The sequence below is a fragment of the Prionailurus bengalensis genome, chromosome E1, assembly GCF_016509475.1.
Source record: "Prionailurus bengalensis isolate Pbe53 chromosome E1, Fcat_Pben_1.1_paternal_pri, whole genome shotgun sequence".
NCBI classification, from domain to species: Eukaryota; Metazoa; Chordata; class Mammalia; order Carnivora; family Felidae; genus Prionailurus; species Prionailurus bengalensis.
The window spans coordinates 43,901,551-43,915,044 of NC_057347.1; the positions used below are offsets into that span (position 1 = coordinate 43,901,551).

At 37.6% G+C, this 13,494-nt stretch overlaps 1 protein-coding gene across 6 annotated transcripts in view; it reads right to left on the reverse strand.

Moving 5' to 3' along the window:
- The window catches only part of KANSL1 (KAT8 regulatory NSL complex subunit 1), a 182,182-nt gene that overhangs the window by 19,899 nt on the left and 148,789 nt on the right, over window positions 1-13,494 (reverse strand). The window lies entirely within an intron of this gene.

Below are 13,494 nucleotides of genomic sequence, written 5' to 3' on the forward strand. Positions count from 1 at the left end.
CAGCTATTATATAGGCACCTCAGTTCAAAACTGAGCTCCTACTCTTCCCAATTTTTTGCTGCTCAGTCCTAAATCTTTGGACTCATCCTAAACTCCCTTCTTTTACGAAACCCCATTATCCAATCATGATGTAATCCTATGGTCTCCATCTTCTAAATGTATCCAGAATCCAACTGCTTTATATACCATCTCAATTGCAGTCACCCTGATCTAAGTCAGCATCTGTTCTCATATGAATTGTAAACTTTTTAAAAATGTTTGTTTATTTTTGAGAGTGGGGTGGGGGGCCGAGGGAGAGCAGAAAGGGGTGGAGATATAGAATCCGAAAGCAGGCTACAGGCTCTGAGTTGTCAGCACAGAGCCTGACGTGGGGCTCAAACTCATGAACCGTGAGATCATGACCCGAGTCAAAGTCTGGTGCTTAACCGAATGAGCCACCCAGGCACCCCTGTTATACGAATTTCTTAAATAACTTCTAACTGGTCTTCCTGCTTGCCCCTCCTTCCAACTAATCAAAATACAGTAGTAGGTGTAACCTTGGCTTACCAGTCCTCAGCTCAAAATGCTCCAAAGGCTCGTCATTTCATGGGGAATAAGAGCCAAAGTTCTTGCAATGGTGCACACAAAAGCTTTATACCATCTGTCACCTCTATTGCCTCTCTGACCGCATTTCCTTTTATTTCCCACTTCTCTCCTTGCTCAGTTCCTCTGACTGCTTTGCTATTTTCTCAATATAGCAGGCAAAATTCTAAATCACAGGCCTTTGCACTTGGCTCTTCTATTAGTTCCACTGTCATTCCTCTCACCTCAGGTCTTCTTAAAAATGGCTGTTATTTAGAAACATGTAAGTGAAAAAAAAAAAGATTCTATTCTTGATTGTAACAATAAGAAATACTCTAGCTAAGCTTAAAACCTGTAAACACAAAGTTTTAAATTATTATTTATTTATTTTGAGAGATCACAAGCGGGGGAGGGGCAGAGAGAGGGGGATAGCGGATCTGAAGGAGGCTCCACGCTGACAGGCTGACATCTGTGAGCCCGATGTGGGGACTGAACGCACGAACTGCGAGATCATGACCTGAGCTGAAGTCGGATGCTCAATCGACTGAACCACTGAGGCGCCCCGTAAACACAAAGCTTAATTTTTACAGCTATTAATAATCTATAAATTAACCTATAATTTTAAACTCAGTAAGGTTTTGGTGGGGAAGGAGAAAGGCAAACAAGAGTTAAATAACCTTAAAAACTGAAAGAATATATGCTTAAAGGGAAAAGTCCCCACAGAATTTCTGATAAGCAAAGATAGAGGGGAGTAATTTGCCCTACCACATATTAAAAGTATTTTAAAGTTACAGTAATTAAGATATAGAAAAGTTAAACAAGAGAACTAGACCAAAGAATATATGACAGCTTACTGTGTAGCAAAGCGGATTATTTCCAAATGAATTAAAAAAAGAAAAAAAAAAAAAAGGAAAAGATGACCAATGGAAAACTGTGCGTTAAGGACACTTCCACAGTCCAGGGATCACACAAGACTCCTACAGAAAACATGCCTTCTTTAACCCTTGCCCCAGATGAGCTCACTGTGAAAGATTACAAATCATACAAAACAGACTGATGTGATGCAGTCAGCAGATGCAAAAATGGGGAGAATCTGTCCTCAAGAAGCTAAAAATGGATTAATTTCTTAAAAGTAATTTCTGCATCCAACATGGAGTTCCAACTCACAACACTGAGATCAAGAGCTGAATGCTCTACTGACTGAGCCAGCCAGGTGCCCCTGGAAATGGAATAATTTGAAAGTAATTTTAAATTTTTTTTTCTTTTTTTTTTTTCAACGTTTTATTTATTTTTGGGACAGAGAGAGACAGAGCATGAACGGGGGAGGGGCAGAGAGAGGGAGACACAGAATCGGAAACAGGCTCCAGGCTCCGAGCCATCAGCCCAGAGCCCGACGCGGGGCTCGAACTCACGGACCGCGAGATCGTGACCTGGCTGAAGTCGGACGCTTAACCGACTGTGCCACCCAGGCGCCCCTGAAAGCAATTTTAAAATAAGTATATTAAAGTTGTTCAAAGAGATAAAGGAAGGAATGAACATCATAAAAGAACAGGAAATGATGAAAAAAAAAAAAAGAAAAAGGATGTTTCTGAAAGTAACCACAAATTCTGAGTGAAAAGCACACACTCAAGTAAAAAACCAAAATACAAAAAAATCCAAACTGACAGGTTCGATAGTAAAGTAAATACAACTGGAGAGAACCCTGATGACTAGGCGGAAGAGTCCAAGAAGACGACAGAAATAAAACACAACAAGCCAGAGAGATGGAAATGCGAAGTGTACAAAGAAAGAGAGAATGGCAAGATCTATGACAATCTAGTAATACAATACCGTATTAAAAAAGAGAGGAAAAGTTTAAAGAAATTAACAATTTTCAAATTTTCAAAACCCAAGACAGACAAGAACAGACAAGAACTGAGAATGAGGGTGTAAGCCAAGACCTTAAGTGGCTAAAAACTAATTCATACATCTAAATATACCCTTAATACTGCAAAACATAAAAACAAAACTGAAAGAAGGTAGTTGGTGAATTTAAATTACTAGAGAGAAGGTACAGATAAACTATAAAAGAAGGACAAACTGACATCAGAATTTTCATCAACAATAATAAATACTGGAAGGAAATGAAGTATCTTCAAACTGCTGAATATAAAAATTTTACATGCAGTTAAACCATCACTCAAGAATAAAGGCAATTTATAACCGTATATATTTACAAATACACATATGCAGGGGCACATGAATGGCTTAATTAAGTGTCCAACTTCAACTCCAGTCAAGATCTTGAGGTTCGTGGATTTGAGCCTCACATCAGGCTCTGTGCTGACAGCCTAGAGCCTGGAAGGCGCTTTGTATTCTGTGTCTTCCTCTCTCTTCGCCCCTCCCCCGCTTGCACTAGCTTGCTCTCTCTCAAAAATAAACATTAAAATTTTTTTTTAAAAAAACAACAACAAACAAACACACATATGTATACATTCAGACACAAAATAAAGACTGGCTTTACAACTCCTAGATCGCTGCTGGAAGGCTACTAAAGGAGGCACTCAGAAGAAGGATAGAGTGGGACGTAAGAAGCTCCAGAACAAGTAAGAATGGCAAACGTGTTGGTAAATGTTAAGTATGAATTTACAGATGACTGATTTGGGTGGGGTTGAAATTCAAGGTAGAATATTAAAGATCAATAATAGATGAGAAAAAAAGATGTTTTAAAAAGAGGCATTCTATGGGTGGAGGATGGGTATTAGGAGGGCATTTGTGATGAGCCCTGGGTGTTATATGTAAGTGATGAACTACTAAATTCTACTCCTGAAACCAATATTACACTATTCTTTAGCAAACTAGAATTTAAATAAAAACTTGAAAATACAGACATAAATAGAGGAGTTCTAAAGTCCTCTTGTTCCAAAGTAGCAAGAAATGAAGATTCAAGTAACCCAACAGCAGAAAAGGCATAAAAACAAGGCAAAGAGAAGACTTAAAAAAAATTATGGAAGAAAGATTCCAAATATAATAGTATTCAGAGTAAATGTAAATGTTTAATTCACCTCTTAAAAACACACCAAAAACAAATGGACACAGAAAAAGTGAAAACAGAGAGATGGAAAAAGGTGTATCTATCAAGTACTTACCAAGATCCCTAATTAATTAATTAATTAATTTTTAAACGTTTATTTATTTTTGAGACAGAGAGAGACAGAGCATGAATGGGGGAGGGGCAGAGAGAGAGGGGGAGACACAGAATCGGAAGCAGGCTCCAGGCTCTGAGCCATCAGCCCAGAGCCTGACGCGGGGCTCAAACTCATGGACCGCGAGATTGTGACCTGAGTCGAAGTTGGACGCCCAACCGACTGAGCCACCCAGGCGCCCCCCAAGATCCCTATTTAAAGTAAAAGCATTGTTAAGAGACCAAAAGGGGAACAATATAATGATGAAAGGAAAGATGGCAAAGAAGAAATAATAACCATGAACTTGTATGTACCTAACCAGTCATCCTGGAACTATATCAATATATAGGCATTAAAAAAGAGGAGGAGGAAGAAGAAGAAATGGGAGGTAGGGAAATAAGAGAAGTTGTTTAAAAGTATAAATTTGTATTTTACTAGATAAAGAAGCCCTGGAGATCTAATACACAGTACAGTGATTATGGAGACAACACTACTGTATTATAAACATCAAATGTGCTAAGAGACTAGATCTTAATTATTCCCACCACAAGGAAGAAATGATCATTGTGTGACATGATGGAGATGTTAGCTAAGGCTACAACTGGCAGGCACACTGCAATAGCAATGATCAAATCAACATGTTGTGTATCTTAAACTTATACAATATTACATACCAAATACATTGCAAAGACAAATAGAAAGCAGACCAAAGGACACAGAAGATACGAACACAATGATTAAGCCCAAACTAGAAGTTAAATTTAGAGCCGTGAAGTTAACAAACAGCTTATGGATATACTCACACCCAAACACTGTCTTTTTTAAGGAAATGTGGACTCTACAAAAGACGAACTGAAATTATGCCTACCAACACGGAGATCTTGAGAAGACAACAGTGAATTTTAAAAAACCCACTAAGTTGCAGAATATGTACACCATGATGGTATTTATATAAATTTTTTTATGAACATTAAACTAAACAATACATACTGCATTTTGCTCATGGATACACAGATGTGTAGTAAAAACCTAAGTGCCTGAACTGGGAGTATACATACCAAATTCATGATAATGGTTACCTCTGGGGAAGGAAGCAGGTAGAGGAGATGACAGAAAATAAAAGAAACATTAATGTTTATTATATTTTTCTTTTAAATATTAAAAAAAAGAAAAAAGTCAAGCTTAGTAACATTTAAGGTGGTTATGTACACAGATGTTTGTTACATCATTCTTTGTACTTTACAGAATTAAAAAAAAAAAAAATAGGGAAGGAGGACATTAAATCTGGTAAATTTTTCCATACTCAGGGAATTGAAATTCTTCACACAATAAATTCAGTGGTGCAGAAGAGTTCCAGAAAATTGGCAGTGGGAGTAAAATGAAGTCCAACTATTTCTAACTACAGCACAGGTATGCTAAGTATGAAAAGTTGCTGAAACCCAGGAATTGAATTAGTAATAACACCTTTCCAGATTTAGAATTGAGAAAAAGATTCAACCATCACATGAGTAGCAGAGACAAGGCCCAATGGCCAGTGTACTGAGTAGAATAGTGCCCCCCACCCCCAGACCCCATCCCAATCAATATTCATGCCCAACCAGAACCACAGAATGTGACCTTATTTGTAAACAGGATTTTGCAAATGTGATTAGTTTAACATGAAGTAATACTGAATTAGTCTTAAATCCAACAACTGGTGTCTTTAATAAGACTATGTGGGAATGCCTGGGTGGCATCCGACTCTTAATTTCAGCTCAGGTCATTATCTCATGGTTTATGGGATCGAGCCCCACATCAGGTTCTGCACTGACAGTGCGGAGCCTGCTTGAGATTTTTTCTCTCCCTCTCTGCCTCTCCCCTACTCACACCCTCTCACTCACTCTCTCAGAATAAATAAATTAACATAAAAAAAGAGACCATGTGAAAACACAAAGACACAGGCACACCGGGAAGATGATTGTGTAAAGACAAATGCAGAGGTAAGAGATATGCTGCCACAAGCCAAGGAATGCTAAGGACTGCTAGCAACCACTAGAAGCAGGAAGTGGCAAGAAAGGATTCTTCTTTAGAGAGCCTTCAGAGGTAGCAAGGGCTGCCACCTTGATTTCAAACTTCTAGCTTCCAGAGCTAGGATGGGAAACACACCCAGCTACTAAATTTTTCTAGTCATAAACACAAAGTCTGGATAAATTGACTCATTTTTTAAGAATAATGAAAGAAAAAAATCCTCAGCATGGGGACTATGAGTAGAATACTGCAGAACAAGGGAAAAGGAAACAAATCTGAGAAATTCAGAAAAAACACACCCCTGGAAAACTGTTAAACAAGTTTGGTGAAACAATCAAACTTCCCACATCTCCAACAGAGTCAAAGACAACACAGGCTCTATGGCATGGAAACAGGAAAGATGAAAGGCAATAAGATGACATAAAAAGGAAATATAAAATCTGAAAAGAAAAAAAAAATCTTAACCACTCTTGGTAACAGAACTAGAACCTACCTAAGAGGTACTATAGGTCAGACTGACGATCTGGAGAATTAAAACAGGACGTGAGCAATAAACTTTTCTTTCTTTCTTTACACTATGGGAGAACCAAAGAGATGAAAACAATGACAGAAATGTTAACAGCTAACATCTGAATACTTATTATGTGCATTCAAACTAGTCCAATCACTTCCCACGTTTAATTTAATGATTACACTGAGGAGCAGGTAGTAAGAGCTAAACAAACAGGATAGAAAATAATACAGAGATAACTGGAATACTTTAGTTTGTACCTGTAAACTCAGGCGGACCACAAACCAAAGCTATAATAGAAGAAAACTTGATACAGTGAGATAAAAAAAAAACCGCAGCAATATCCATTGCAGTTTTGCAATGATGGAAATGTTCAATATTTATGTGACTTAAAGATGGTAGCGGCTAGTCACATGTGACTACTGAACACTTGAAATGTGGCTGTGCCACATTTTTTATCTTCATTTTAAATAGTTACATATGGCTACGGTAGCTACCAAACTGGACAGTACAGAGCAGAACTGGTTACCAATATAAAAGAATGACAATAAGATCATCTGAACTCTATGCCAAAACAAAACAACAAATAATCACCCCCACTGCCAAAAGACAGTGGAACAGTTTTAAGGGACAAAGGTTATGAGCTAAGAACCTGAAACATGGTCAAACTTGTTCTAATCCTGAAGAACTACAAATTCAAATTAAGAACTCAATAAATGGGTATATTAAGGTATAAAGAGGACTATCAATAAATAATGAAATGTTACAATCAAAATAAGCCTAAATAAGCCTTTAAATCCAGTTTTAAAAATGAATATAAAATGGAAAACTTTTCTATTTAATAAAATCTCCATTAAAACCAAAGACTTTTTTGAGATAAAAAAAAAAAAAAAAATGCCACCACCTAAATCTGCTTTTATGATGTTTCAAAAAACACACAGAAAACAAATGCTTAAAAGTAAACGGGGGAGAAAAATCCCATACTACATAACATTAGTATCAAGGAAAGTAGAATGTAAGGCAAAAACTACTGGAGATAGAAGCCATAAGTCACTAAGATATGACTGTAGAGAACCCCACACTAGACACCAATGACATTAAAACAAAAATCAACATAACAGACTACAAATACAAGCAGAAACTACACAAACCGTACTGTAACCAAATGCTATAAAAATTAGTAATTAAATAACAAAAGGTTGAAAAAGAAAAACCATTTAGAATTTGGAAACTCAATTTGTAACTCTTGGGAAAAAAACGCAAAAACTCAATGGCAACTTACAAATAGCAAAAAGAAGACTTCACACATCAAAGGCTGTGGAATGCCATCCAAAAACTACACTCAGAAGAAAATTCAAAAAGTTAAGTGCTTTTATTATTACAGAAGAACAGAAAATAAATTAACCAAGCATTTGAATAAAGGCAGAGAGGAGGGGGGAAAAAAAATCAAGACCACAGGAAGCAGAAATTACCAGCAAATAACTGATCTTTGAAATGACCAATAAAACAGGAAAACTGCTGACAGGATTAATGAAGAAAGAGAAGACAAATATAATTAAGACTGAGAAATGGACATAACCACAGGTAACAAGGATTTAAAAATTAAGAATGCTTTCTATAAAATTCTGTATGACTTAATTTGAAAAATCTGATAGATGGACAATTTTCTGTACAATAAATAGGTGTTAGTCTCAGATGGTTTTTGACCTAAGTTCCAACAAATTTTAAAGAAACTGATACTTCCCAGAAAAATGCGTTAAAGCTTTCCAGAGCATAGCAAATGGCAAAGTATCCAAATTCATTTTAAGAAGCTACCCTACATCAAAGTTAATAGTGAACTTCTAAAAGGAATGACATGCCTCACTACAACCAACTATTTCTTAACACTGTTCTGAAGTGTATCTAGTCAAGGAAAAGGAGTAAGAAGTGTATAAAGAGGTATCACATTGCTTGCTGGTGACAGACAGACTATGTAGAAAATTAAAAATAATCAACCAGAACACAGAGTTCATAGAAGTGTTCAATTACAAAACTCAACAGCACTCATGAAATAACCCTAACAGAAAAGATCTCATTTGCATCACAAAATAACATGAATGCAGGAAATATGTAAGAATCGAATGAAGAGATAAGATACATACATGGAGAAATTCTGTTCCTTTAATACTATAAATTACACTAATTCTCTCTGAAGGAATTTCCGTTAGAAACTCAATGCAGTGCACATGAAAAATTCTAGTACCAAAGCTCTCTACTCGTCATTCTCTGTTAATCAGAGTATTAGTTCAAGCACCGAAAAAAATTCTTTTAGCTTGAGGACAGTTTACAAATAAAATATCAGAGCTTCAACTTCTATGTATTTTATCTCAGCCTTTCAAAATTTATTTTGTGTGTGTTTTATAATAAACTACAATTTTCCATATGGCACTCTTGCTCCTGCCCAAAAGTCCAACTAGTATTGAAAAGTTGGGCTTCCAAAATTTATCACAAGAAGCCCCTGTCAATGAAGAACATATTTTATTTGATACCAAATTATTCACTTTTAATACAAACTCAAAATCACTTTAGTTCTTTAGTTCTCATCCACAAATGTCACGACACTAGGCCTTAAGAGAATGTCCTACTGATATGTAATGTCCTGTTATGTCCTCAAGTGTGATACATGAGGAAGTGGTAGAGGACCACTTTAAAGAATCCAACTTTAAAATAAAACCCAGAGCAAACATTCCTACATAATTATCCTCCAACAGACTATAAAATTCCAAAATCACACCAGAACACTGTCAAATCGTCTGATAAGAAATGCTACCCCTATGTTTATAGCAGTATTATTTACAATAGCCAAATTATGGAAGCAGCCCAAATGTCCACTGACAGATGAACGGATAAAGAAGTGGTAAGTACACACACACACGCACACATGCATATGGAATATTACTCAACTATAAAAAAAAGAAATCTTGCCATTTGCAATAACATGGATGGAGCTAGAGAGTATAATCCTAATAAGTGAAATGAGTCAGAGAAAGACAAATACCGTATGATTTCACTCATATGTCGAATTTAAGAAACAAACCAGAGACACACCAAGAAACAGATTCTTAACTATACAGAACTGATGGTTACCAAAGGGGAGGTGGGTGGTGGAATGGGTGAAATGGGTGACAGGGATCAAGGAGGGTACTTGTCATGATGACCACTGGGTGATGTATGGAATTGTTACATCACTATATCGTTTACCTGAAACTAAGATAACATTGTATGTTAGCTATACTGGAATTTAAAAAAGTTGTATTGATCTCAAAAAAGAGATTAAAAAGAAATGCTATTAAGGCCAATCCAAAATCTCAAGGCATGTTATTTTTTCTTTTATAATACTATTCGTACTGGGACCCCTGGGTGGCTCCGCCAGTTAAGTGTCCAACTCTTGATGTCGGCTTAGGTCATGATCTCACTGTTATGAGATTGAGCCCTGCATTGAGCTCCACGCTGAGTGTAGAGCCTGCTTGGGATTGATTCATTCTCTCTCTCTCTCTCTCTCTCTGTCTCTGTCTCTGTCTCTGTCTCTGTCTCTCTGTCTCCCCCTCTCCCTCTCCCCAGATCATCTGCACAAGCTCTCTCAAAATAAGTAAATAAGCATTAAAAAAATACTATCTGTACTGTGATATACTTAATATACAAAATAACTTTACCTAACAAAATAAAAAGCAACCCTATATTGGCCCATTTCTTTTAAAATTTTTACTGATTTGAAATTTCAGTATATTAGAAACTAATGTTTTAGATTGAGCTATAACTATACCTCATAGAAGCAGCAGGATAGGAAATAAACACAGTGATAACACGTTATAAAAATTTGTCACTTGAGTGTTTCTTCACTGGCCTAATTGCTAACATCTACCATACCAGACCCCCAAAAGTGATGAAATACATAATAAATAGCAATTAAGGGCAACTTGTTATCATATGTACTAATATTACAATAAAATCACAATAATAGGAAATAACCTCCACATTCTCCCCAGGCTTTACAGATTTCCATGGAAGATAATCCCACTCTCCCAATCTCAAAGCTCTCTGCCCTCCCAACTCTGATACTCACAACACCCTAGTGATTCTTCCTTAGGACTAGTTTTCAAAACTATTGCATCCTGAGAGCTTTGGAGCCTTCAGACTATTACTTCCACTAGGATTACTATTGTCACTAGTCTTTCTTTCTTTCAGACTCCAGTCTCTCTTATCGCCAATCTACTCCAAACATAAACTATCTGTACATTTATCTTTTACAAAAAAAACAGCTTATGATACTTCACTGCTCAAAACTCTAACCTAAAGTCAACAGTTTCGTCATTTAAAGCCTTTCATTAGTTACTGACAGATTTCAATCCTGTTTATTTCCAACAAGTTCATCTTACTAAATCCTTTGTTGTAGTCACTGAATTTAAGATACTAATGACATAAAAACAGACTTTTAGAGGCAAAAAGAAATGTGCTACTACACTAAAAGTACATCTCAGCTATAAGATATATTGTAATTTCAGAAATGCTGGTAAAACTTGATAGAATAAAATTCCAGCTGTGATTCAACTAAGATGACTGCTCTGTAAAACTGAATGAGTTCCCTAAAGTGAGTTTTATATTTTGTTCTAGCGTGGACTAGAGATAATTTAAAATATGTAGATAAGCCAGTAACATTGACATTAAACATGTGTTTTTTACATTCTCTACTTGTAGATATACTAGTAACCATCTATCCTGCGTAGGTAGAAATGTGGTGGGAAGGGCAATAACAAGGGTAATTTGAGTTAATCCAGAGAGATGTAGTTCCTGTTTTATTAAAATTCTTTTTAAAAAAACTTGGAAGCAAATCTTATTAAAGTATGAACTCAATGCTGTTTAATAATATCAGAGAATGGCTTATCTGTTACCTTCTTTGCTATCTAGGCTCTGTCATTAGAAAGTAAGCTCCATGAAGGCAAGCACTTTGTTCACCAGTGAAACCACAAGAATACCTGGAGCACACTGGGGATTCAACACAGTGCTGCATAAATTTGCTTTGCAAATCCAGCACCTCAAAATGATAAAAGACAAGATGCCTGCTCAACAGCAAATATCACCAAGCAAGGAGACATAGTGAGCAATCAAGACAGAATGGCCTTTGCCTCCAACACTGGCAGAACTCCAGTATTTCTGCTATAACCAGCAAATGGTTTATTTCCTGAACTCAATTGGTTTCTTTTGTCTTATTTACCATGTAGCTTACTTTTGTAGGTCAGGATGACTGTTTTAGAAACTGATGCTTGGGGGCATCTGGGTGGCTCAGTTGGTTAAACATCTGACTTCTGCTCGGGTCATGATCTCACAGTTCAAGTCCTGCCATCAGGCTCTGTGCTGACAGCTAGAGCCTGCTTTGGATTCTGGGTCTCCCTCTCTCTCTGCCCCTCCCCCACTCATGCTCTGTCTCAAAAATAAACACTAAAGAAGGAGGAGGAGAGGAGGAGGAGGAGGAGGAGGAAGAGGAAGAGGAGGAGGAGGAAGAGGAAGAGGAAGAGGAAGAGGAAGAGGAAGAAGAAGAAGAAGAAGAAGAAGAGGAGGAGGAGGAGGAGGAGGAGGAAAAAGAAACTGGTGCTGGAATCAAAGGGTCTTTTAGTATGCTTTGTATGTCTCTTCACAAGTACATTTGATTTTAGGCATGGACCAGAAGAAGCTATTGTCAAGAGCAGGGAAGGTTTGCTACCATACAGATAAAAAAGATGGGGCGCCTGGGTGGCGCAGTCGGTTAAGCGTCCGACTTCAGCCAGGTCACGATCTCGCAGTCCGTGAGTTCGAGCCCCGTGTCAGGCTCCGGGCTGATGGCTCGGAGCCTGGAGCCTGGAGCCTGTTTCCGATTCTGTGTCTCCCTCTCTCTCTGCCCCTCCCCCATTCATGCTCTGTCTCTCTCTGTCCCAAAAATAAATAAAAAACGTTGAAAAAAAAAAAAATTAAAAAAAAAAAAAAAAAAAAGAATCCAGGAGGCCACCCTACACCACAGAAAATTTTTACAAAATCCCTAGATGTCATGACACAGTGAGACTAGCAAACTGCCCCAAGAAAGGACACTACTACCCCTTGAGATTTTTTTGTTTTTGTTTGGTTGAGGTTTTTTTGTTGTCAAAAGCATAGAGACATGATCAAAAATGACTTTCTTACATTTGACAGTAATATACAGTTTTCTTGCTTTCTCAATATCAACTCTTTAACCTCTGAGAAAAAAATTCTGACTTATAGGTCTATTCATAAAAAATTGAGACCACAAATGTCAATGTGAGAAACTTGCCAAATACCCTTCTCTTTTCTGTTATTTTGGTAATGCAGGCATTCTAAGGAACAGACATGAGAAAAATGGTACAATCTGATAGTTTAATTTTTACTGTGCTTTCCTTAAAAACAAACAAAAAAGATAAAGGCAAGGTTATCCGGTCCAACTGCACACTATAACAAAACAAGCCAAGCACCGATAATCCACTGTCTAACCAGTAATGGTTCTGACAATTCTCTCCCCTCTTCTTATGTTATCACTTTTCTCATCAGCAAGTGTATTGTAATAGTTAGCTCTATCTTAACATTTCCCTTCAAATAAGTGATTTCTCCGCTCTCCTATACAGCAATATTGAGTTATCTAGAACGTTTCTCAACTGAAGCATTCAGTTCTCTTTAATGCTTTGAATACATCTCAACTCCTTGCCCCCTTTCTCTCCTGAACCCACTCCACTCCAAGCAGAATTTCGCTCTCCTCCCGTTAGCAAGACAGCTCACATGGACCTCGAACAACCCTAACCCTGCCATACACGATGGTCACTTCGCACCTTTCCTGTGCTGGGCCTGCCTGCGGCACCTCACACACCACCGCTTGTTCCTCACTGACCCACGTTCTTCATTCGTCTTCCATGTGCCTTACTCCCTTCAGTTTCCTTCCACTTCACCAGTCACTCCTTCCCCGTCTCTTCCTTCCCCTTGCAAGGCCTCCAGGCCCCATTCCATCGGAGCTCCCGGGCAGTCCCTGTTTCCCTTCATCTGTTGCATTTTTCTCCCCAGCACTTAACGCTATAGGACTTACCATTATACCTTATTATTTTCTGTCTCTACCCACTCGAGTATTTCAGGAGGGCAAACATTTTTATCTGTTTTTGTTTAGTGTTGTATTCCCAGAGCATAGAACAGACCCCGCTCACTGTAGGAGCTCAATAATATTTGTTGAATGAGTGAACAACA